This window comes from Aricia agestis, chromosome Z (assembly GCF_905147365.1).
Source record: "Aricia agestis chromosome Z, ilAriAges1.1, whole genome shotgun sequence".
In the NCBI taxonomy this organism is placed as follows: domain Eukaryota; kingdom Metazoa; phylum Arthropoda; class Insecta; order Lepidoptera; family Lycaenidae; genus Aricia; species Aricia agestis.
Genome location: NC_056428.1, coordinates 25,049,778 through 25,077,178, shown reverse-complemented (window position 1 = coordinate 25,077,178; position 27,401 = coordinate 25,049,778). Strand labels below are relative to the sequence as shown.

At 35.0% G+C, this 27,401-nt stretch overlaps 1 protein-coding gene across 2 annotated transcripts in view; it reads right to left on the bottom strand.

Moving 5' to 3' along the window:
• LOC121739360 (ras-associated and pleckstrin homology domains-containing protein 1) overlaps positions 1 to 27,401 on the bottom strand; it is a 179,783-nt gene that overhangs the window by 45,589 nt on the left and 106,793 nt on the right. For both annotated transcript variants that reach the window (XM_042131793.1, XM_042131794.1), the window contains exon 3: positions 16,195 to 16,261. The gene's annotated coding sequence lies outside the window, so the exon portion shown is untranslated. The remainder of the gene's footprint in view (positions 1 to 16,194; positions 16,262 to 27,401) is intronic.

Below are 27,401 nucleotides of genomic sequence, written 5' to 3'. Positions count from 1 at the left end.
ATACTATGATTACAACGCCAGGTCACAAGTGCACAAGGAGGCTAAGTGCTAACTCTGTTTTTCCATACAAACGTATTCCCCATTTTACTCCCTGGATACTCCCGTCTAACCAAATGTTTTTTTTTATACAATATTGGGATCTGTTAAATCTATGCCTCTACGTTCGATTTTTTCTACTAATAATAAAAAAAACATGGTCTTTCAAAAATCGCAAAAAATGAACGTCCCGTAACCCCCAAACCACCGACCATAAAACAAATTTGAAAGATCTTTATGAGAAAATAAAAAACTTAGAGGCATAGACTCACTCTTCCTGAAGATATAAAAAAAATTTAGAACACAGAAATTTTAGTACAAAAAGAATAATATGTTACATATTTTTGCTGCCCCTCAAATCCAGTAAAATCCAGAAAAAAACCGAATCCGCCCCTGATTCCTTTGTTAACAGATGGTTTAGTTAAAGAAGACGTTAATGCCCCGGTCACGTTTCAGATGGATTGACCATAAGTTTCCTCATGTTTTTTTCCTCTATGAGCGGTCAATGGTCATCCATTCCTACTTCCAAGAGGAATGGATGACCATTTTTAGAATTGCCAGAAACTTTATATACTTTTTTTACTAAGTAATATTAGTACTATATATTATCTATAAAATATAGTACTAATATTACTATATTTTATAGATAATAATAATAATAAACAAGTTATGCAGTAATTTGGTAAAAGAAAAAATATTTTGTAGAACGCGTGGTAATTATAAAATTAAAATAAAATATAATCTTCCATACCTATAGACGATGAATCAAGCTCACAACGAGTTGTGGTCACAGTGGCTGTTTCACTGTGACCATAACGCGTTGTGAGCTATTTTTCCGCTCATTGAGCGTTTTCGGTCTTTGAGCGTAACATAACTCAGCTAAACGACGCTCTTGTGTTCCGATTCTGAGTCCCAAAGCGTCGTTTATATAATATAATAATATTCAGCCCTGTTGGGGAGGGAAGTGGGCAGGGAAGTGAGCAGATATGTGGGTAGCGCGAGAATGTAAAATAGTTACTCGTCATGCCGCTGCCCCTGTCGCCTGTCTAGCGCGGTATGTAAAGGGCTGAGTGTAAACCACGGTGTAAACACACAAACTTGCGTCGTTACAGCCGCAGAAGTATTGGGCAATGTTGCCGGCAGCGCGAGGAGCAGCGGCAGTAGCTGAATGTAAACGTCCCACAAGCTAACACGTTTTCTTTATCACTTCTAGTCTCTTCAATCTAATGTCGATTTCATAAAATATTTGCTTTAAATGTCAATTCCATACATTTTTTAATGGCGATTCTATAAAGACGCGATAAAGAAAACGTGTTGGCTTAGCACTATGACCAATATACCTGCACTAGTCGGAATTGGGAGTTTCATTCAAAGAATCGGCTCGTGGGGTTACCGTTGCGAATGCTTCCCCGAGGTGATATTTGCGCTGTGGCCTGTGAACTAAGTTACTCTTACAGCTTTATTCTACAAAGGATATTATATTACTGCAATGTTTTAACGCTAGAGGCAGCACCAGCATAGACAGTAAAGTTTTGTTCGACGTTTGACAACGTTTCTACTTTCTATCAATATTCTGATATGACGTGTGCAACATGTCGGATTTTGGTGGTAGAGTAGACCACAACGACGAACTTAATTATTATGATACTGATTAGAGCGCTTACAGACGAACAGACGATGGCGCCGACAAGTGCCATTCGTCTGTTCCTAAGCCTTATGCCAGTACATAGAATGTACGACTACTAACAGAATACCGTTAAAACGCGGGCAAAGCTGCGCACAAGTTTTTTTTATCATCTGCAAGTAAAATATAAAACACATATTATAATACATTGTCCATTATCGTCCTTTTCATATTGTTCATGTTTATCAGAAAATACAATCTGGCCTCTGGTTTTAATTATAACACATACAATATGAGTGTGATGAATATGAGTCATTTATCCGTTACGTTGATGCCGATTTAACCGCACAATTCGATCATACTCAGATTACTATCGCATCCATACCAATATTACAAAATAGCTATTACCCGTAATTACCCGGTGAACTTCGTATCACTTTTATATATATATATATATATATAGATAAAAGTGATACGAAGTTCACCGGGTATATATATATATATATATATATATATATATATATATATATATATATATATATATATATATATATATATATATATATATATATATCTATGCTAATATTATAATTGGGAAGAGTTTGTTTGTTTGAACGCGCTAAACTCAGGAAGTACTGGTCCGATTTGAAAAATTCTTTCAGTTTTAGATAGCCCATTTATCGAGGAAGGTTATAGACTATATTTTATTGCGCTAACGCTCATGGAGCGAAGAAAAAGAGGAAAGTGTGGAAAAAAACGGGAGAAATTATTTGAAATGGCTTATTTGAACGCGTTAATCTCAGGAACTACTGGTCCGATTTAAAAAAAATTTTCAGTGTTAGATAGCCCATTTATCGAGAAAGGTTATGGCTATATTTTATTATGCTAAGGCTAATGAGAGCGAAGAAATAGAGGAAAATGTGGAAAAAATGGGGGAAATTATTTGAAAGGGCTTATTTGAACGCGCTAATCTCAGGAACTACTGATTCGATTTGAAAAATTCTTTCAGTGTTAGATAGCCCATTTATCGAGGAAGGCTGTAGGCTATATTTTATCACGCTAAAACTAATAGGATCAAAGAAATAGAGGAGAATGTGGAAAATTCGGGGGAAATTATTTGAAATGGATAATCTCACGAACTACTGGAGCAATTTTTCTGTTATTTGGCACAAATAAGAAGTAGACCACGTGAAGTATCATAGGAAATTTATTGTGGACTAATTTGTCTGTAAAATATCTAATTTACGCGGGCGAAGCTGCGTGGAACGTTACATTTCGCGTGGTCACGAAATCACGCGTATACGGCTGGACCCATTTTTAATGAAATTTGGTATAAAGATACTTTGAGTCCCGAAAAAGAACATAGGATACATTTGGTCCCGGAAAATGTATGGTTACTGCACAATATACTTTTATGATTTGCGCGTAAACTATTCAATATATTTTGATGGAATTTGGTATGGAGATACTTTGAGTCTCGGGAAAGGGCAAGGGATACTTTTTATCCCAGAAAATATACGGTTCCCGCACAATAAACTTCTATGATTCTCGCCTAAACTATTTAATCTATTTTGATGAAATTTGGCATGGAGATTGAAGATACTAATTTGAATCTGGGACAAGGAATGTTTTTTGTCCCGGCAAAATGTGCGGTTCCCACGAAAAATACTCTTCTGATTTGCGCGTAAACGACTCAACGACTCAATCGATGTACGGGAACAACTATAAACTAAAGTCCACGCGGACGAAGTCGCGGGCAACAGCTAGTATAAAATAAAACTCAAACTGTCTCAAAGGTGACTGACTGACATGGTGATCTATCAACGCACAGCGCAAACCACTGGACGGATCGGGCTGAAATTTGGCATGTAGGTAGATGTTATGACGTAGGCATCCGCTAAGAAAGGATTTTGATCAATTCTACCCCAAGGGGATGAAAGTTTGTATATTATAATACTTGCTAAAGCGAGCGAAGCCGCGGGAAAAACCTCGTCCTAAATAAAACTTCCCTAAACTTCCACGAACATTTCAAGACTAAAATTATTAGTCAACGCGGTTTAGCTGTTCACGAGTTTTAGCGAGAGTATAGTCAGGACAACTTAAGGTGGCACCAGCGGTCATTGACCTTTCTAGTCTAGGAGCTATGTAACAAAACTTAGTAATAGTACTTTAGGGTTTGTATGTGTCCCTTATACGTATTATATAGAGTATAGACTAGCAAATTTTTTTCGTGTTTTGTATGCAGCTCGTAAGCGCCCCAGCGCAGAGGCCAGCGTCGCGTCGTCTGAAGTGTTACTTATGACTTAGTTTTGTTACATTCTGTATATTGAGTCATTTCAAAAGCAAACTCAGAATAAATAAGTCTTAAAAAAGTACCTAAAACACTCGAACGATTTTAAAAATAATTACCTATCAAAGAAATAAAAAATACCAATGAAAACACGCCACAGGCATTTCCAGTTACCGGAAAATAGGAAAACGCGTTTTTCCGCAAATCCTCTGACTTTTCAATTAAGCATTACCCTTCAATGCGAAGGTATTGTCAGGTATTGTAGTGGTATTTTAATTGTTTTTTTATTAGAATAATCTACTTATTTAATATTTTGTTTAGATGTACAAAGTGGCTAGCTAGGATAAAAAATTCCGAATACTTACAGCCTATTATAATATCATCTTCTTTTGGATGTACTTACTCAGTTACATAATACGGAACTACGTGTACATTAATTGTAAAAGTACGCTACTACCACAGATAAGATAATAGTACAAGCTACTAACTACTACTAATTTTTTCACTTTTTCACCCAAACGAACGCTTTATTCGATTGAGTGGGCAATCCTACTTAATCCTACTTGTCCTACTTCCTACTAGTCCTACTAATATTATAAAGGCGAAAGTTTGTTTGGATGTATGGATGTGTGGATGTATGGATGTTTGTTACTAAAAACTACTGAACGGATTTTAATGAAACTTTACAATAATATAGCTTATACATCAGAATAACACATAGGCTACAATTTTAACCGACTTTCAACTTTCAACTTTTACTCCGCCGTTTGTTAACCGATTTTCAAAATTTTTTTTTGGTATATAGGGTATCATCCCAATTTGGTATTATATCCACAAAAGTGGTGATCTGATGAAGGATCCATAAGTAATCGAGGGAACTCGTCAAAACTTATAGGGAAACATGTGGTGACTTCGGTTTCGTGAGAAGTATTCTAAGCATATGCTACCAACAAGTAAGATTTTGCACCGAGATATACCTGGTATACCGTGGTTCGGAAGGTGCTGAGGTATCTCCTGATTCTTTATAGATACAAGTTTGGGAGTTTCGGCGTTGTTTTAAGAACAGAAAGCATATGCTACTATGCAAATTACATTCATCATCATCATCATCATCATCATCACTATCATATTATATGATATACCATTTCATAGTCTTTTAGATCGAGACTCGAGTTTGTCAAGCGATAATTTAAAAAAATCTATACTTACCTAATATTATAAACCTGAAGAGTATGTTTGCTTGAACGCGTCAATCTCAGGAACTATAGGTCCGATTTAAAAACTTATCTCAGTGTTAGATAGATCATTCATCGAGTAAGACTATAGGCTATATTATATTATCACGCTAAGACTAATACGACCGAAGAAAGTCAGGAAAATGTGGGAAAAACGGGGGAAATATTTTTTATGGGAAATTGTACGGTTTCTGTAAAATTCCTAATTTACGCGGGCGAAGCCGCGCGGGACATCTAGTAATATTATAAAGGCGAAAGTCTGGATGTATGTATGGATGTGTGTATGGATGTATGTATGGATGTTTGTTACTCTTTCACGCAAAAACTACTGAACGGATTTAATGAAACTTTTCGATATTATCGGTATTCGATAAAACACGAATAAAATGACATTTTCTAAAAATGATTCCTAGCTAGATGGATTTATCGCTCCCGAAACCCCGTATATACAAAATTTCATGAAAATCGTTGGAGCCGATTCCGAGATACGGAATACCGCATGGGGAATTTCAATTACGCTCAGTGTTTATAACATTCAATTAGGTACAAATAACTCAGTTTAATTAACTTTTCAGGTGTAAATTGATGATTGTAACTCTGTTCATCCATGCATAACTTTAAAATCGTTAAAAATAGAAGTGAAATAATTAAAAACTGATTTACCCAATTTCTGGTACCTCTAGTGGTGTTATACAATTTTTTTTAAATTTGTACAGTCCATGACAAGATACCGGAATACCTAGTACGATTATAACGTGACTCCCTATAGTTGTTATTTTTTTTAAATAGATCAGTAGATCTTGATTCTACATAGTACTATAGTCTATAATTACTGTACTGTGGTATTATCTATACTAATATTATAATTCTGCAGAGTTTGTTTGTTTGTTTGTTTGAACGCGCTAATCTCAGGAACTACTGGTCCGAGTTGAAAAATTCTTTTATTGTTGGATAACCCATTGATTGAGGAAGGCTATAGGCTACATTTAATCACGCTAAGACTAATAGGAGCGAAGAAATAGAGGAAAATGTGGAAAAAACGGGGGAAATTGTATGAAAGGGCTTATTTGAACGCGCTAATCTCAGGAACTACTGGTCCGATTTGAAATTTTTTTTCAGTTTTAGATAGCGTATTTATCTAGAAAGGCTATAGGTTATATTTTATCTCGCTGAGACTAATAAGAGCTAAGAAATAGAGGACAATGTGGAAAAAACGTGGGAAAATATATGAAAGCGCTTATTTGAACGCGCTAATCTTAGGAACTACTGGACCGATTTGAAAAATTCTTTCAGTGTTAGATAGCCTATTTATCGAGGAAGGTTATAGGCTACATTTTATCACGCTGAGACTAATAGGAGAAAAGAAATAAGGAAAATGTGGAAAAAACGCAGGATATTTTTTTGAAATTGCTTATTATCTTAAGAACTACTGGAGCCATTTTTATGTTATTTGGTAAACATAAATAATAGACCACGTGAAGGAACAAAGGCTATTTTCTGCGGAAAAATGTACGGTTGCGTGAAATTCCTATATTACGCAAGCAAAGCCGCGCGAAAAATCTATATATAATCCCACCAAAAACATTTTCATGTAAAAATGTTGCCAAGATGAGAACATTATATTATAGTTCGTTGTGTCAAAAAGTAGTGAGATCTCATGTAGAGCCAAGTTTCTAACCTTACATACTCAACCCTAAATCTAAAAACCTTAATGTTACCCTAAAGCGCGGCAAAATATTTGATAATAATATTATAATGTGTCAGCCGCACGAGGAGAATCTATAAACTCTACACATTAGTCAAAATCGGTGGCCTGGCCATTTATTATTAGTTACTGTATATTAAGTTCAAAGCCCTGGCGAATAACAAAATATCCAAGCCACCGATTTTGACTAATGTGTAGAGTTTTTAGATTCTTCTCGTGCGGCTGACACATTATAATATTATTATCAAATATTTTGCCGCGATTTAGGGTAAAATTAAGGTTTTCAGATTTAGGGTTGAGTATGTAAGGTTAGAAACTTGGCTCTACATGAGATCTCACTACTTTTTGACACGACGAACTATAATATTATGTTCTCATCTTTTGTTTTTGGTGGGATTTCATTTCTTTTTGTAAGCTGGTTTACGTGGTTTTTTCTTTTAGTTCATTTTTATCTCTACGATTTTCGAAAATCGTAGGAAAGTCAATTCTGTATATTGAATATTTTTGTACAATAAATAATACTTGGGATGTGATCTACTATGCTAACGCGGACGAAGTCGCGGGCAACAGCTAGTTACTACATACAACGTCAAACACTCTACAAACTTTACATCTTTATAACATACTAGCTGACCCGGCAAATGTTCTTTTGCCATATAAATTTTTATAACAATATAAAAAGTATTTCTAGTATCAATATACATCTTATATATAAAATTCTCGTGTCACAATGTTAGTTACCGTACTCCTCCGAAACGGCTTGACTGATTTTTACCAATCTTTATATGCATATTCAGTAGGTCTGAGAATCAGCTACTGGCTACTTTTTTTATTGATAAGTGCATTTGTTGAATAAATAATAGTAAATTATTAGAACTCGGGAGTCATGACTGACGGCGACCATTGTTTGTGCGACGACGGGGTAGCGATGGACGTTGCCATGGTGCCATACTTATTTAGTCACTTCAATAAATAATATGGACGAAATACTTTATACGGCTTAAAACAACGTTTGCCGGGAGAGCTAACTAATAATATAAAATAGTATCAATATAAATACCTATTTTCAGACCTAACGAACGTACATACAAAATTTAATTAAAAAATGGGTAGAGCCGTTTTGGAGGAGTACGCGCACAAACACTGTGACAAGAGAATTTTATATATTAATAATAAGAGAAGTATTTGAACTCAGTGTGAGTTTTTACTTCTCTAATATATTTTGACAAAAGCTATGTAGCGGTATAGTATAGTTAAAAATTATATTATTTTACAATGGAGTCGGTCGTGATGAGGTGTGGAAGGACATTCCAACCCTGGCCTAGTTGCTAATGTCACGTGGACAACACGGAGAGTGTGCCAAATTGCCAATTGCTATACTTACTTAATAACGCACTCAGAGACATTAAATGATTACTTAAAAAGGTGACTAAACCAAAACTGACAATTTTATCTTTCATTTTTGATATTCAGATGATATTCTGTTGGTAAATCGAAATAAATAAATAAATTTTTAGGGTTCCGTACCCAAAGGGTAAAAACGGAACCCTATTACTAAGACTTCGTTGTCTGTCCGTCTGTTCCTCTGTCTGTCTGTCTCCAGGCTGTAACTCAAGAACGGCAATAGCTAGAGAGTTGAAATTTTTACAGATTATGTATATTATATTATCTGTTGCCGCTATAACAACAAATACTAAAAACAAAATAAAATTCAAATTCATATCCCATACAACAAACGTGTTTTTTTTTTGCCTTTTTTGCTCTATATCAATAATAGCAACAAGTAGTTAGGTAGGTAGGTACTTGATTTTTTTCTCAAAGTTCTTAGGCTGCCTTCATATTAGTCGCATCCCGCGGCTGCCGCACTACTCGCGACTTAATGTGAAGGCAGCCGTTATATTATGTGTACTTTAATTAGGGCATCGAAACCCGGACCCAAATTTCAAAACCCGGGTTTTTCGGGTTTTCTTAAAATTCAAAGATTAACGATGCGAAAATACTTTAAATATGATTTTCAGCGATTGCCAACACCTTTCCAGTAAAATACTATTTAAATACCATAGTGTGCGGTCACGACAGTGCCCAACCAAGTCTCGAGTGAACGGGCATGGCCGTACTATACTTTTATAGAAGCGACTATTTACATATCCTATTTTATTATATTATATTGGATCTTATCAAAGCTAGGGATTAAGATTTTCGAGCCAAGATTAAGTATTACAACAAGCTTCACCTCCAAATTACATATTATATTATTAAATGTATTTGTATTTTATGAAATATATGTAAATCTATCAATAATTTTTGAAGACAGTAAATGGAAGAATAACCTTAAATATAAAACGTATGCCAACAAATCTTTATTTAATCTTTTACATTTTTATTGCTGATTGTCAAGTTATTAATAATTATTTAGTCCTAATAGATGTTGGCATACATTATATCTGTAATTAAATGTTTGTGCCTACTTTTTACTTGAAATTGCCTTTTGTCTGCCTTGCTAAGGTATGAAGCTGAATGTTCTTTGCAATTTAAGGTAACTTTTCTGTCATCTAACTTAGTGGAAAATCTTAAATTACTGAAAAATCTTACATTACACTACATCTAAAAGCTTTTTGTAGTCATTAGTTCTAGTCACAATAGACAAAATTCCATATAGACAAATTACCATATAATTGATCAGACCAGACCATAATATTTTGGCAAATGCGGAAGGTTGCTTTTAATGTATTTGGAAGATTAACCCCATGGTTGGCATGCTGTTATACATAAGAAATTGTCTCTGGCGCTGGTGCTGGTAAAAACTCTGCTTGTTATATTTCATCTCGATTCACTAAAATCACGTGTTTTAATAATTCCGCAGTGAGTATGACATCCACGGCCAGCTAAAGAAAGCAACCATTCGTCCTATTATGTGTTACTAACATCAGTCTCTCAACCAATGAAAAGCAATCTGCCGCATTTGCCAGACCGCACTACAAAAATATGGATTCAATACTTGATGGAAACTCCTCGGCATGGTTTTGTCAGTTTCTAGGGGCTGGTTGCTTTCCTGGAACCTTTTTACTGATTGCATAGTCTTAATATTGTCGCTTTTTGATATGTTGTGAATATAACAAATAATGATAAAAAACATAACGACAAACAAAAACCTTTAAGGGTTTTAACATAAAGGGTTAGGGTTTTCTGGGAGATCGTGGTATTTCTCCGGTCGAGCCGGCCCATTCGTGCCGAAGCATGGCTCTCCCACGTAATTTTGCTCTATAATGGTACGGAACCCTTCGTGCGCGAGTCCGACTCGCACTTGGCCGATTATATTTTGTATGTGTACTTACTTGAAAATAAGCCTGCAATTGTAACATTTTTTAAACATTCAGAACTTTTTTTATTCTTTTTCTGAAACTCCTAAAAAATACAAAAACAACGATCTACAGCAAAGTGCAGAATTTTTTTTGAAAAGGTGCAATAAAAAATTGAAAAAAAAAAGTTTCTTAAAATTGTTTACCTTTTTTTGCAACCTACACGCTTCCGATACATTTTTCTAGACGTCTTCCCGAATCTAATGAGCTATCGCACGTATTTTTAAGATCCTTATCTCTATATTTTGCCATTCTCAACTTATCGCTCAGACTAATGGACATAATATACGAATAATAATATATATCCCTCTACACGTTAATAATAATTGTTCGTATTGGTCCATCATGGCCCATGGACCAAGCAATGTGGAGAGCAGAAACTTACTTTAACTAGGCCCTGCTTTCTCGCTGTACAAAAAGCCATTATAAAGTAAAATTTACGTAAGGACTACTGGACCGTATAAAAATACCGAACAAACAACAATACCTTACGGCCTGTGTACACTCCACATCTCCACGTGGAATGTTGCAGTAACGTGGCACGGGACGTTGACGTGACGTGAAAATTTACGTCAACCTAACGTGAAAAATGAAAATGCACGTCACGGTGTAGCAACATTTTACGTCTTTTTTAACCCCCGACAAAAAAGAGGGGTGTTATAAGTTTGACGTGTCTGTCTGTCTGTCTGTTTGTATGTGTGTATATCTGTCCGTGGCATCGTAGCATCCAAACGGATGGACCGATTTTGATCTAGTTTTTTTTTGTTTGAAAGCTGACATGATCGATATGTTGTTAGTTATAATTCATCATCATCAGCCTGCTCAGTGCTGGACAATCAGGGTTTATCTGGTTCATGAAAGGCCGTTAGCAACTTGTATTCGTTTGATGGGTTTTCTATTTAATTTAAGTTCGTGACATTTGTGAATATACAATATAAGTATACACATATTAATGGAAAGTTGACCTGGTGCTGTAGCATCACCTGGTAATCATTAGGATATCCAACTCCACGCCAACTTAGAGCAGAGGTGTCGTGTTTGGGCTCATTTTAATTGCGACAACCAGTAAGAAGTAGATAGACAGTAAATATTTACATTTTTTTTCTTTTTTAATGAAATAAGGGGGCAAACGAGCAAACGGGTCACCTGATGGAAAGCAACTTCCGTCGCCCATGGACACTCGCAGCATCAGAAGAGCTGCAAGTGCGTTGCCGACCTTTTAAGAGGGAATAGGGTAATAGGGGAGGGAAGGGAAGGGAATAGTTGAGGGTAGGGAAGGGAATAGGGTAGGGGTTAGGGGATTGGGCCTCCGGTAAACTCACTCACTCGGCGAAACACAGCGCAAGCGCTGTTTCACACCGGTTTTCTGTGAGAACGTGGTATTTATCCGGTCGAGCCGGCCCATTCGTGCCGAAGCATGGCTCTCCCACGTATAAATTTATTACATGCTGCTGCTGCAACATCACCTGGATTCTATAGGAACCGAGCTTCGTATGAACCCAAGGTAGAGGTTTCATGTTTGGGCTCATATTAACGGCCTCATCGAAAAGGACATTGATAGATGGTAATCATGAGAATATATGATTATGTTGATAGGAATTATTCTGCACTATAACCAATACAAGTTTAATAAGATTAAAATAAAATTAAATTAAGAAATTTAAAAAAAAACCCCCGCCAAACAACTTTAAAAAGTAATGAAATAATATTTACTGCCTTTAAGTTCAAATAATTCCTAACTTGTGTAAAGTAATATTTTAGTCCATAATTATTGTTGTCAAGGTGTATCGGGGGACCGCTAATGTAGATGTTTGATTTGAGATTTCACATAACATTATAGTTTAAGGATCAGTTCACAGCGAACCGAATGGAGATAATCAGCGACTTGGCGGTTGTAGGTTGTAGTTTACTTGGCGGTCCCCCGACACACCGTGACAACAATTATGGACTAAAATATAACTTTACACAAGTTAGGAATTATTTGAACTTAAAGGCAGTAAATATTATTTCATTACTTTTTTTCTTAAATCTCTTTCTTTTCTTCTTAACAACAGCAGAAACAGAATACGTATTGTGCGGTGCATATTTAGATAAGTAGTGAAGAATGTAGCAGTTTTACAAGGCATAGTGACGTACAATGTAGCTACATCGTGACGTGCATTTTTACGTTACGTTGACGTAAATTTTCAAGTCACGACAACGTACCGTGCCACGCACCGGTCTACGTTGGCGACGTCGTAACGTGGACATGCGGACAGGCTTTTAGGAAATACAATTTTCACTTTTACCTGCGGGGCTAAAATGGTCACATTTAGCAATTCCTCTCAATCAATCCAGCAAATGAATTGTCAAAACTGTCAAACTGACAAATGCAATGTCAAGTCAGTACAAAAATACAGAAATTAATTGCAAGCAGAGTTGCATTTTGCGATTTTAGAAAAATGAATCATATTATGATTCATATCGTGATTCTTCAAAGCGACCATTTTAGCCCCGCCGATCGCGATGGCAATTCTTCTTCTTCTTCTTAATGGCTGACCGATGGCAATTGCCAATGCGTCAAAGACATGCCATTAATGTTTCAGGGCTTGTTCGCTCGTATGTTCTTTTTTAAAACTCCTGAGTCTGACGAAGGGTGTATAAGTTTGACGTGCATGTCTGTCTGTCAGTCTATGTACTTGTGTGTGTCTGTCAGCAGTAGCATCAAAACCTAAAGTTAATAAGTATACCTAGCGGAATAGAGTAACAATCTCGAGCTCGAGTCAAACGAAACCGAAATTGGTTTACATCTGTGTTGTGTCTGTGTGTAAAAATATGTGATACACAAGCATGATTAAACATGAATTCTATGAGATTAAATTGTCAACGTGCCGATAAGTGCCGACTGAACGTCAAAAAAAGAGTTCTGCTGTCATGTGTTATACATGACAGCAGGACTCTCTTTACCACGCTGTGTTACTGATAGTGACATCTCGCTTGCTCAGGCCTTTTTTCTCTATATTCCGCTAGGTATATTAACTTATGCATCAAAATCGGTTTAACAGTTTGGGCGTGAAGAGGACAGAGGTAACAGACAGACAGACACTCTTTCGCGTTTATAATATAAGTATGACTAAAATATCTGTGTCTACATAGCTTAAAGTCCATGATTTATAGGAAAAGTTTTCCTTTAGTTTTTCTTTTGACGTCGTGCATCATGAGAAGTTGAAAGCTGTGTGAATTTTGTTTCGATACCACATCGATCTTCGTTGAAACTGAACCAATTCGACAGATGGATCTCACTGATATTGATTTCAGTGAGAATTCGAAACAAAAGAGATTTCATGTTTATCCTGGATACATTAGTTTCCAGTATCAGTTTCCATAAACATGTATATGTCGCAGCCGACTGGTTTAAATAGCCGTTCAATCAAACAGCTAGCACTTTGACTGAACAACGCCATTCAATCACGGCTATACGTCGTTTAGCCGACTTGTTGACTACAACGTTCAACACTACAGCTAGACGACGCTTAGCCAGCTGGTTTGTTTTTGTTTTGGCGGGGGGCTGCGCCCCCCGTGCCCCCCTTTTTTTTGACGGCGGTCACTGGCTGCTGCCGCAGCACGCTCGCTGCGCTCGCTCGGCTCCCTCTGTGTTGTGGTCTAAGTTCTAACCTAACCAACTTTTAGACTTTCTGGATTGTGTTTGTTTTTGTTTTGACGGGGGGCTGTGCCCCCCGAACCCCCCTTTCGGGGGAGGCTGCGTCCATTTATTTCATAATACCGTAATTTCTCCTCGAATATTTGTTGAAATTTTAATTCACTCGTATGTGTCTCCACAATTTTTGTCTCTTTAATAACACTTGTAACTTTTACTAACTACTTTCTTTCCGAAAAATAACCACAAACACCAACAAACACCTGCTAGTTGACGCCATATTGTAAATAAAACGCACCTACCGCCGCAGCAGTGCGCGCTGAACTACTTCAATTAGACGGCGGCTTTTGAATCAGCTGTAGTGTAGAACGTTTTGAGCGACTAAAATATTCAATATAAAATCTAGACGTGTGATTAAATGGCGTTGTTTAGTCAAAGGGCTAGCTGTTTGATTGAACGGCTGTTTAAACCAGTCGGCTGCGACAGATATAGTATAATACCTAGCCTAATCTCTTATATTAAAGGCGTTACACTTACATAACATAATATGTACCTGTGTACTGTGTAGCTTAAACCGCTGAACTGATTTTGCTTATTTCTATACTTTCAGTCCAGGAAAAGGACATAGGATACTTATTATCCCGAAAAATGTGTCATAACGAAATTGGTATGTAGTACTTTGGGCCCCGGGAAAGGACATAATAATAATTAATAATAATTTAATTCCGAAAATTCGGTACCCGAATCCCGCGCAACAACGGAACGTGTTACGCGACGCAACAAAGTTGCGAGCAACATATTGTGTAATATAAATTATAAAGGTCGTCCGTCGTGTCACGTATGACGTGATGCCATTACAAGAAAGTATTGTTTTCCTTCACCAATCTTATCAGTTAGAGGAATTATGACTGGGGATGTTTGTTATGATAACGAGCGAGCCTGGGAATTGGCTATAACGTTCTATTCGCGTTTGCAGTGAGTCAACAAGGCGAATGTCTAAATTGAAGACATAACTGGATGAAGTGGATAGGTAAATAACATTTTACAACATAATTTTTAATTACTCATTTTTTCCCGTATTATTTGAACAAACCTTGTAACTTACTTCATCATCTGGCTAATATTATATCATCTGGATATACATAGAATCCACATTTTTTGATTTGCAGCGCTGAGGACTCGTGATAAATTTTCTTTGACCTTAACTTTCTCATTCATAATAATAACAGATGTGTCATTTTCACAAGGCCAACTGAAAACCCTGAAAGTGCCACTTAGAGCAGCACGAGTCGGCGCATGAGTACCGGAAACTATTCCACCTCAATTTTTTTATGCGATCCTCTACAAATTGCCCTCCTGATGATATAAATGCATGTTGCCATGGCGCAACCCGGTGCAATATTGTTTAAACAAACATTGTTTAAACAATTGTAAGGAATTGTTATTTTTCAACCGGACAAATTTTTTTTATATTCTTTATTGAAATATCAATAAAAAAGGTCCAGGAAAGTCACAAATAAAATTTTAATACCGCCCAAATTTACAAACTTCTATGGTCAGAGAACGTCACAATATATAATACCCCATCTAATAAATCAGATCCCAACAGATGTTAAGGAAAAAAATACAGTCTAGACCCTACATAAAATCATAAAGAATCACCTTTTCGAATCGTATAAAAATGCTTACCTTTCAGATCAGATCAGTAGTGAGCGATGCACCGCGGCCGTGCGCGGCGGTGTGTACCATTTTACTTCACCCGTTCTATGTACTTCGCTTGCGTATGCGCTCGACATCTAACTTCCAAGTTTGTATTAAACTAATAATTTATTGATTTATTTAATTAGGCTGCCAGATAGTCGGTAGTTTAATGCAAATATGGCACCGAGACGAACCCTTGTCGGGTTTAATGGTGCTGCCATTCGGTTTAAATATAATGTTTGTGTATCCTATGCTTAATATATAAATAAATAAAATATTATTAAAAAAATATTAACAGAAACGTTGTTAAACGTTGAACAAAACTTTTTGTTTGCTGTCTATGCTGGTGCTTGTCGTGCTTTTAGCGTGAAAAGTTGCAGTAAGTAATATATTCTTTTATTCGAATTTAGTGCCACTCAACTGAAGTACAAATAGAAGGTACTAAATACCTACACGCTAAAGTACACCTTAATAATATTATCTAATCACAAATTATTCATGCGTAAAAAAGCAACATCAAATCGAAGCAGCAAAATTGCATCCATTCTTTTCATAGGATTAAAAATAAATGTTAGAAAAGCATGAATGAAATAAAAGCAAAACTTACTATGTTGATGAGAGTTCTTCTATATTGGGGTCAGCCAAGTACGCCCTAGGCCACTGAATCCGCCAACCTAAAAAGAAAATGAAATTTAAATCCTTCATCGAATGATGTTACATAAAGTTAGTAGGAGGCTGCGGCAACAGAACATTTTTCAGTAGTCTTGAGAAAAGAAATCTGTCGAGTTCCAATAAAATGTATTCTGCTTAAAATGTATTTTTAAAAAGTTTAGTAAAATCTTCTAAGGCTGGATTTACTTATCTAATTATATATTATGCATATACGTCCTCCCGAACGCGCGGTGGCGGCTACACCGAGAGATGACAAGCAAATTGTATGAACTATCAGAGAAGTTGATTTCTAGGCAGATGAGGGACTTACGCAGTTTGGTCGCGTAATGTCAAACCTAGCCGACAGATCACAATTAACATTGAATTGACATGATCCGACCAAATGACGTGCGTTGGTCTGTCAACTGCCTAGGAATTAATTTCCTCGATGGTACGTATGACAGCGCGGCTGCGCCGCTATTTAAATAAATCGTTACATATATACATTTGCTTGCAATCGCATATAATATAAATCCAGCCTAAATCAACTTAATGATTATGATGAGTCACTGATGAGTTGATGATAAAATATTTACTGACGGCATTTTTCGTCAACGAACATACTCTTAATGAACACTTATTAATTATTATTTATAAGGTATACTTACCGTTAATCATAATTATTGCTACAACTTACTCATAAGTCATACATTATTCTATAGAATAATGTAGATAATGTAGTGTATCAATACTACAAAATTATTTATAACTGTGGAAGTGTATGGCTTAACTCTTTATGCTTAAACCGCTAAACCGAATTCAATTAAAGGTGTTTTAAATATGTATATTTTTGTAATAGCTAGGTAAAGGGCGACGCGCCGCGCCGCGCCGCGGCAGTGACAAAATATTGACTTGTAAGCATAAAGTTAATATATAGGTTAACTTTATGCTTGTAAGTGCGCCGCAGCCTGAAAAGATTGGGAACCCCTGTATTATATAAAAAAAATCGTTTTTTTATTCCTGCCTTACAAAACGCCAATTTCATATTATGTAAGGACCTAATATAATATCATTACTAGGTAAGTATTTTTAAAAACTTAATAATTAGCTGATTCGAACAAAATAATATATAAACTTACATCTTAACTTATTATTATTAAAACATTATAGAACTGGCTGTTAGTGATGTTACAAGTTTTTATAAGAAAGTAGAAACTCGATCCTTGTTAGTGGCTCGAATTAAAATCGTATGTAATAGAAGTGTTTTAATGGCGTCCTACTCCTGTCTTGGAAATATTGCACACCCGTAAAATAATTACTTAATTCTCTTTAAAAAAATACATTAATATTAAATACATAAATTATTTAGTAAACAAAAAAAAAAACAAATACATAGGTATATCTCCAGCTATGTATTCCTAACATCGAAATAAAATTCAAGGTATTAGATAACTTGCATTCGATAAAAGCCAATATTATGTAATTTTATTTCATCTCAAGTTTTTTGTGTTTTGTTTGCAATTTGCCCTTCGACGGCACAAACGTTATAATATGTATAAATTAAAACAACGAGTATAGAATGGAAGCGTTTGTCTACAGACAAGTTATAATGAGCTTACAGACTGTAAGCAGCTTACAGCGAGAAAATATTAAATTAATAGTAGAGGTTATTATTGTTGTTTGATAAAGTTCACTGCACTGTCACTGTTGATTCGTTAGTTGTATTCCTTTTGATTTCTGATAAAATATGAATTATTTATTAGTAAAAATATTTACACAGCGTAGGTATAAATAGGTATACAGTCTGACCATAAATACTGTCACTAGTAAAAATAAACAAAATATTACATTTGAATTTGGATTCTGTAATTTTTATATATTTGTTTATTGTGTTTTCCCAATTTGGCGCCAATGTATTTTACAATATTTTGCGATATTGAAATGGAGTGGGGTGATCAAAAGAACCAAATCGCTGTGATTGCATCACACAAAGTAGGCATGGAGTCCAACGTCATTTTTAAAACTCTCCATACGCTCGGTATTAGTAAAATGTTTGTGTACCGGGCCATTAATAAGTACAATGAGACCTCCTCTGCTTGTGGCAGAAAAAGATCTGGCCGTCCACGCAGTGTTCGTACGAAAAATGAGGTTAAAGCAGTAAGGGAAAGAATTTGAAAAAATCGGTTCGAAAGTAAAAGATTTTATCTCACGAGATAAATATAGCACCTAGAACCATGCCATGTATTTTAAATGATGACTTAGGACTTTCAGCCTACATGAGACATACTGGTTATTTCCTAACTGATAATATTTAAAAAAAGGGTGGTAAAATTTAAACTACTACTGAAGCGGTACGCAAAGGGAGGTCACAAAAAATATTTGTTTACGGATGAGATTTTTTTACAATTATACAACATTTTAACGAACAAAATGCTTTTATACTTGAAGTTCTAAGGTTCAACACCAAGTTCAATAATCAAGAATGGTCCTTCCAACAAGACTCGGCGCCGGGTCATAATGCTCGGTCGGTTTGGTCTTGGTTGGAAACGAACGTTTCGGACTTTATCAGAGCTGAAGACTAGTCGTCGTCTAGTCCCGATCTTAATCCACCGGATTATGATTTTTGGTCGGTTTTACAGAGTATGGCTTGCTGTAAATGCCGTGATAATTTGGAGTCACTAAAACAATCCATACGACTGGCAGTGAAGAATTTTCCCATGAAAAGAGTCCGTGTTTCTAATGATAACTGGCCACAATGTTTAAATGACGTTATTGTAGCCAATGAAGGCCAATTTCAATAAGCTTTTAATATTTTAAATTGTTTTATATTTACGTATTAAACTAATACACTGTAAAAGTAATAAAATTTATTTGCAATAGAAAAAAAAAAACTTTGTGTCTGTACCTATTTATGGCAAGACTAGGTATTATACTATATACTCCGACTCCGAAATCACATTATAATAGTTTCGAAGTCAGAGATCAACTAATCTGTGCCATCCGACTATAAATCCTAACTATTGTACAAGCAAGATGTACGTTTTTGGTATATTAATAAACGTAATATTATTATATATAAGTACTATTACAATACTTAATGATTAGTGTCCGACCGAAACTGATTTTTCAGCCGAAACCGAAACCGAACTTTCGGCCTTACTCTTAGTTTCGGCCGAAACCGAAACCGAAACTTGGCAAAACATTCAAAATTACGATCATTTACTGAAATTTATTAATTTTTAACATAAATTACAATTTTTTAAACTAAAGAAAAAGTACCACATTGAATTTTTTACTTTTTGCGATATTTCTTATCATAAATATTATTATTCTTAGACTCGAATAACTTTTTGTACTATATTCCGTTTTTTATACGATTCCAAGTTGATGCGTTTCGTCTCATTCACAGCAAATCCGATTTTTATCTTCTGAACACCCAATATTCGAGTTTTAACTTCATAAAACACATGTCCTGTCGGTGTAGTGTATGACAGATTGAAAAACATAGGCGAAAAAATTGTTAAGTTAACAGTTTCTCAAAATTACATAATCTGACTAATTTATTATGTCCATGGACCATGATTAACATTTTACATATTCTTAATTAAATATTTCCTTAAATTAGAAACTCCCCTCCGAAGCGGCGTGAAGTATGTCTAATGTATTTAACTTTGTACGTACAATATAATATTATTACATAATATGTATAATTATTATTACTCTGCCCAACTTCGCCGAAAGGAGGGTCATTTTTTTCAAGTTCATATTCAATTCTTTATGCCTATATTTATATTATGTAAATTTAGCGTATTTTTATTTTATTTAGGAATGAAATTTTCAAATTTTACAGCCAAAGAGTCGTTAAGGGTAAATACATTAAAAGTAGACACATTTATCTATCTACGGAGCATAATATGAGCAATAACATTTCAAACTTTCTTCTTTTTAAGGACTTAATTCATATTATGAATTTTTCCTCCCCTTTTTACCATCTTAGCTAAATTCGTTTGCAGCAAATGTTTTTTATTGTTTGTCCTACAACATTTGGTTTGAATTTACAATTTTCCTACGATATATTCGATTAAGGGCGTTCTACAAAGACTAGGATTTAGGAACTTAATGTGGGACGAGGGAAATAAAATTCGGTCACCCATCCATCGCCTACTCCCCTTGACGTGGCTTAACATGTCATTTAATACTGGTTAATCTACGCACTACTAACTAACATTATGATATCTATTACGTTGTCTTATATTACCATCCTGTTAGTTTCAAACACTATAATGGCTAATATCAGTTTGAAAGAGACAATCTTGTATGTTTTAATTTAATGTCATGTCTACAGCCTAACATTTAGAGGCTTGGACTCTCGTACGAATTCAGTGTTTAAAAATGTTTTTTTTTATATTTCTCATTTTTAAGGTTCCGTACGCAAAGGGTTAAACGGTAAAAACCGGACTCTATTAGGTACTAAGAATTAGCTGTCTGTTCTTCCGTCTGTTGGTCAACAGGCTGTATCTCGAGAACTACTCTAGTTAGACAGTTGAACAGTAGTTAAGAGTTGCCGGTATAACATCGGCAAAGTACGAGTCGGACTCATGCACAAAGGGTTTCGTACCGTTTATACAGCAAAAATAGCCCAAAAATTGTGTTTTTGTGTAGGAGCCCCCCTTCATTAATAAGTTTAATTTAATTTTATTATTAATTATTAAAGTATAAGTACAATTGAGTATTTTGTGAATATTTCAAGTGCCTATCTTTGGCCATTATTGATATCGAGCAGAAAATAGCAAAAAAAAAACACGTTTGTTGTATGGGAGGCGGAAGCCCCCTTAAATATTTAATGATTTATTTTGTTATTAGTGTTTGTTGTTATAGCGGCAACAGATATACACAATCTATGAAAATTTCAGAAGCTAGCTGTAACGGTTCTTTAGATACAGCCTGGAGACTGACAGACGGACAAACAGAAGGACAGACATCGAAGTCTTAGTACCTAATAGGATCCTGTTTTTACTCTTTGGGTACGGAACCCTAAAAAGCAAAATAAAATAAATATAATGGAGGGGGCCATGTTTTATTTATAAATATTTTGAAGAAAGGCAACAGGTAGGAATCAGTCCTTAAAGGTTTCATAGAATACTTAGGTGGATATTAACTTCAATAATAAGTATCAATTATTATGAAGAAAATTATATATATTTAAGGGGGCTCCCATAGGAAAAATAATATTAATTGCCGATTTTTGCCCCATATCATAAATCATAATTGTTTACCTAGTCAATGGCTCGGAAACTGTCGTGCGCGAGTTCTACTATTTTAATTTTTTGTCCTTAAAACCCGAGCCATATTTTGATCTTCCAAAGCTTTTTCTTAAGTACGAGATATTGTAAAAAGAGAATTTTTAAAAGAACTTTTAAAACCTTTTATCTATTATGCTAATTAATTCTTACCTTCTAGATGCTTATTAATAAATTATTCTTTCACTTTGACATCTCAAAAAATATTGTTGCGTATTAAATATTAATATTGAAGATACGTATTACTCAAAAAACTCAGATAAATATTTTTAAGTAAGTACATAATATAATAAGTATTTTATTGAACACAAAAATCATAATGGGACGTACACACAAATTTTTCACTTCACTAGTTCCAAATTTAAAATCCACGGTTAAATGAAATAATTTTTTACACTTGACGTTTATTTTTTTATCAACAATTTTGCAGCACAAGACGCGAAAAACGAAAAGCCGAGTCGCTCGCGACGGGAACTGGGAACGGCCACACAGGCAGGGGCGCGCGAAAAAGTGACGTAACCGCGTCGAGGTGCGGATACAAATTATCTATTTTCATTATGTACTAACTATATTACTACACATTAGTATAAATGACTCAATTTACGAGAACTGCCACAATAATTGTTGATGATAAATCCACTAATGTTGAAATATTCGTTCATTTATTACCGGAACATTCTTTGGATTTCTCATAAATGTAGTACTCTATATATAGAGCTCTGCCAGTTTTTTCTTATTGTTCCGGTAGATTGTATGTGGTGTTGTTTTATTGTCAAGTCAAAAAAAAATATATCAATACTTAAGTATTATATTATATGTTTACTTTCCATTATTTACTGCATATAAGGCTACCAAAATAATTTTTAACTAGAGATCGCCCAACGGTCGAAATTCGACCTTAAATTTAATTATAAGTTTCAATGCTATTAATATTCTATTATCAAAATATTGACATTCTTATTTTTTGGCTCCCCGTTTAAAGTAAGTATTGACTATTTCAGATTTAATAAAAAAAAAAACAACAATCCATTTTTAATTTGACAACAGACTTCAACCATAAATAAAATACTATAATTCATGTGTTTTGGGCATTGGCTTAGTGTGCACATTGTAGTGTGCAAAGAGAATGTCATATACTACGGTAGTGTGTGTAGATTGTAATGTTTTATTTATTAAAATAAGACCGTATGATAAAAGTATAATTTTATAACAATGTTGGCTCGATGCACTCCTTCTCCATATAAAATATAACTGTGCGAAATTTCATGCACCTACGTTTCCGGATTTTTGTCAAAAGGGGTCCAAAGTTTTTTGCTCACATAATATCTTCTTATAATGTATAAAATTATCGTGTCACAATCTTCGTTCCCGTACTCCTCCGAAACGGCTTGACCGATTCTCATGAAATTTTGTGAGCATATTGAGTAGGTCTGAGAATCGGCCAACATCTATTTTTCATACCAAAAATATTTATATGGCAAAACAACGTTTGCCGGGACAACTAGTTAATATATAGATATGTATTTCAATGTCACCTACCGAATACAGATTAATAATAATTTTAACTACGCTATTAATAAAAAGGAACGACAGTTCCGATTTTGTTCTGTTGAGTGATCACCAATATTATGATGTTGGCGCAGTCAAAGAGGATATAAATTATAAACTACGTAACAGCGCAGTGGAGATTGGTGAAGTGGATGAATCGCTTTTCGTCCGTGAATCGTGATCCGTGATTCATATTGTTTATATAAGCTGTTTTATCGCATAACAATGAGTACCGGTACGCAAATAGATACCCACTAATCGGGTTAATACAATAATGTAGGCCAGAAAAATTATTCGATTTATGACATACCAAACATCCTTAAGTACTAAGTATTTAATATTAAGTATTATAAAATATTTTTGTCTGTTACGTCTGATGATGAAATTGTGTAAGAAGATATGATCGACTTGAAAATTCCTTCAAATTTTGAGAAATTGTTTTGCAGTAATTGCCAAGAAGCCAATCAAATACTTAATAAGTACTTATAAATGTAATTAAGTACTACGTTTTCTCGTTTATAGCGTAAGCACATTTACATGAGAGATACATTGATGAGTTTATAATTATTATACTTTTGCTAATAATTGTAGAGTATGATAATAAGTATTTACTTTTAATTTATGATTAACTTCCACATATCATGCACTTTCAAAGGACAAAAATTATATTATTATGTTTTTAAAATATTAAATACTTTAAATGAACGGAAGTTGGAACTATTTTAAAAGAGAGCTTTAAGGATCATTTTCAGCTTCATGTGGTTTTGAAAGTTAAGTGGTAATTTCTGTCTACACTAAGCTGACCCGGCGTTTGCCGTCGTTTTATACACACCTAATTGGCTCGCATCTGCTAGCCAAGTCTCATACGTACAGAAAATATCATCAAGATTGGTCTAGCCGTTTCAAACTCCTCGTTTGACAACAAAATAACAAGAGAATAAGAAGATTAGGGTGGATTATGGGGCAGCGCGAACGCGCGGTTTTGCCGCTACATCGCGAAACCACAAGCCAAGTATGTAACGATATTTTATTTAAACAGCGGTGCGGTCGCGATATCATATAATAATATGTTCTCCTAATCATAAATATTCGAAAAAACGTAGTTTTTAGCGTGTATTCGATACAGGTACAGTTCTGCAGTCGTATCTCGTAATATACGTTAGCTTATCTTGCGGTGTAGCCGCCGCGCGCATATGAATCCAGTCTTATCTATATATTAATACGTGAGAGAAAAACTTTGTTACCCTTTTTAAGAAAAATGGGGAAACGTAGGTGCATGAAATTTCGCACAGTTATAGTTTATATGGTGAAGGAGTGCAATGAGCTAATATTATTTTAAAAGTATGCTTTATCATATATATTTTTAACAAATAAAATGTTACACACACTACGACACTACTACTAGGAATAGAATTAAATTAAGAAATTTAAAAAAACCCCCGCCAAACAATTTTAAAAAGTAATGAAATAATATTTACTGCCTTCAAGTTCAAATAATTCCTAACTTGTGTAAAGTAATATTTTAGTCCATAATTGTTGTCACGGTGTGTCGGGGGACCGCTAAGTAAACTACAACCTACAACCGCCAAGCAGCTGATTATCTCGATTCAGTTCGCTGTGAATTGATCCTTAAACTTGTTATGTGAAATCAAACATCTATATTAGCGGTCCCCCGACACACCTTGACAACAATTATGGACTAAAATATTACTTTACAAAAGTTAGGAATTATTTGAACTTGAAGGCAGTAAATATTATTTCATTACTTTTTAACGTCGTTTGGCGGGGGTTTTTTTTAAATTTCTTAATTTAATTTTATTTCATACTTTTTAAACTTGTGTTGGTTATAGTGCAGAAAATTAATTAATATCAACAGAATCATATTCTCATGATTACCATTTATCAATGTCCTTTTCGATGAGACCGTTAATATGAGCCCAAACATGAAATCTCTACTTTGGGTTCATACGATGCTGCAGCAGCAGCTAGAACTAGATCAAACTAGATCAAAATCGGTCCACCCGTTTGGACGCTACGACGCCACGGACAGATACACTCACAGACAAACAGACAGACAGACAGACAGATAGACACGTCAAACTTATAACACCCCTCTTTTTTGTCGGGGGTTAAAAATTACAGATTTTTGAGTGAGAAACCTATACATACGAATTATACTCTTTTATTTATGGTTGTCTGTTGACAACAAGTTGACAAATTGAAAATGGATTATTGTTTTTTTCATTTAAATTTAGATACTATTAGACAATGCTTAAACGGCCAGTCTGAGATCAGCTGAGTCCCAGAGACAAGAATTGAAAAAAACTATAAAGAAGTCAGTATTTTTTACAAAATATAGGTAGTAGTCTTAATGTCGTTGCAAGTAAGGTCTAATTTCGACCATTGGTCGATCTCTAGTATTATAATATCGAAGAATCCTAACACGAATTTTGATGTTCCCAAATGGGTCTCAACTCTCAATATATGAGACATATCAGGTAAACATTCCATCGATATCCCATTTAAAGCGGAGTTCACTGGTTTCAATACGGGATATACGGCAATATCGGATTAATTGTATCAGACAGCTTGAGTTTGGCAGAGGCGAGCATGATGGGAGCAATCTCCGCTCGAAATTGACAAACATAACTATACTGTATACAGGTTGTCACTAAACTAACTGCCGCACTCAGAGACGAATATTGATTCGTAAATATTTATGAAGATTTTGGCATAAGCTTTGGGGCTTATGCCAAAATCTTCATAAATAGTTATTATTTTTTATTATCTGTAAAACTCTTCAATAAATTAAAGCGTTATATCATCATTAAATGTCTCTGAGTGCAGCCGCAGACTGTAATATCTTCGAAAACATTCATTTAAATAATCTTAGATGTACTTATATTAAATCAATAATTATTTAAAGTACTTAATTGAATAAGTATTATTGCCGTATTGGTTAAAATCGCTTCGAAAATTAGCCATTATTTGAAGTTAAAAGTAAATGACAAAAATGTTATTGTGGGATATCCATAAGAGATAGACATTAGACATAATATTATACCTTCTCTGTACACCTTTTCATAGTGTACAATACCTACTTAGTACATTATTTTGATAAATTTCGTAGGGTTCAGCCTGCGTTTGCAATGTAAGCGGAAAAAAACGTAATTATTTACGACACACGATCATATTGGAAACCCCAAAATTAACAGTATTTCTGCACTATTTAATGATTCTTATTATACTTATAAACCTTCATCTTTAATCACTCTATCTATTAGAGCAGGCGCGCACTACGACTTTTTGCCGCGCGATTCTTTTACCGACCTACAAAATTTCAAATTAAATGTCACTTTACGACGTACGCTATAGGTTTCATTTTGCTCTACGCCACTAAAAAGCAGCGGCAGCATGGGTTGCTAGATCAATGTCGGTAGAAAATGAAACCTATAGCCTATGTCATAAAGTGGCATTTTATTTGAATTTGTGTAGGTCGATAAAATAATCGCGCGACTAAAAGTCGTAGTGCGCGCCAACTCTTAAAGAAAACCGCATCAAAAGCCGTTGCGTAGTTTTAAAGGGAGCAAAGGGCCATGAGGGAAAAAAGCGACCTTGTTTTATAATATGTAGTGATAGTGAATAGTGATATTATAATTTTATTTTATAATATTTGTTGTTTTAGATTAATGATAGAGGATCGACTCACGGCGCCCCTCTTCCCTTTCCACGGCGCCAGGGCGCCGAGGCGCACACTTTGGGAACACCAGCTGCCTTAATCCATCAATCCCCAAGTGGCAGCCGGCTGCCGTATAACAATTGAAAATCTATTGTGTCTGCGATACCCACGATGGAGGTACTAGTTGCTACTATAGAGTTCACGGTAAAAGTAGCAATGCTCAAACAATAATTATTTTTGTGTATGGGCAAATTCATAACATTGGAGCACTTCTCATGGAAGTCGCCAGGTAACAAAAGTCAATAAACAGATCATTTCTGAATTTTCTTTTCAATATTCAGAATTTTATTTTAATTTCAGTGTATTTTACACATTATACTAAATGACGAAACTCGCAGCGGGAATCGTACACTTTTCCGGGATAACATGCATCCTATGTCCTTCTCAGAGACTCAAACTATCTCCATACAAAATTTCAGAAAAATTGGTTAAGCGGTTTGGGTCTAAAGAGGTAACAGACATACAGACAGACATACTTTGGCGTTAGTGGATTAGTGTGGATAAACGTAGCCAAACAAACACGAATAACTTATTAGTGTTTCTTTTTATACCTCTTCCCGATAATTAATAGTAAAT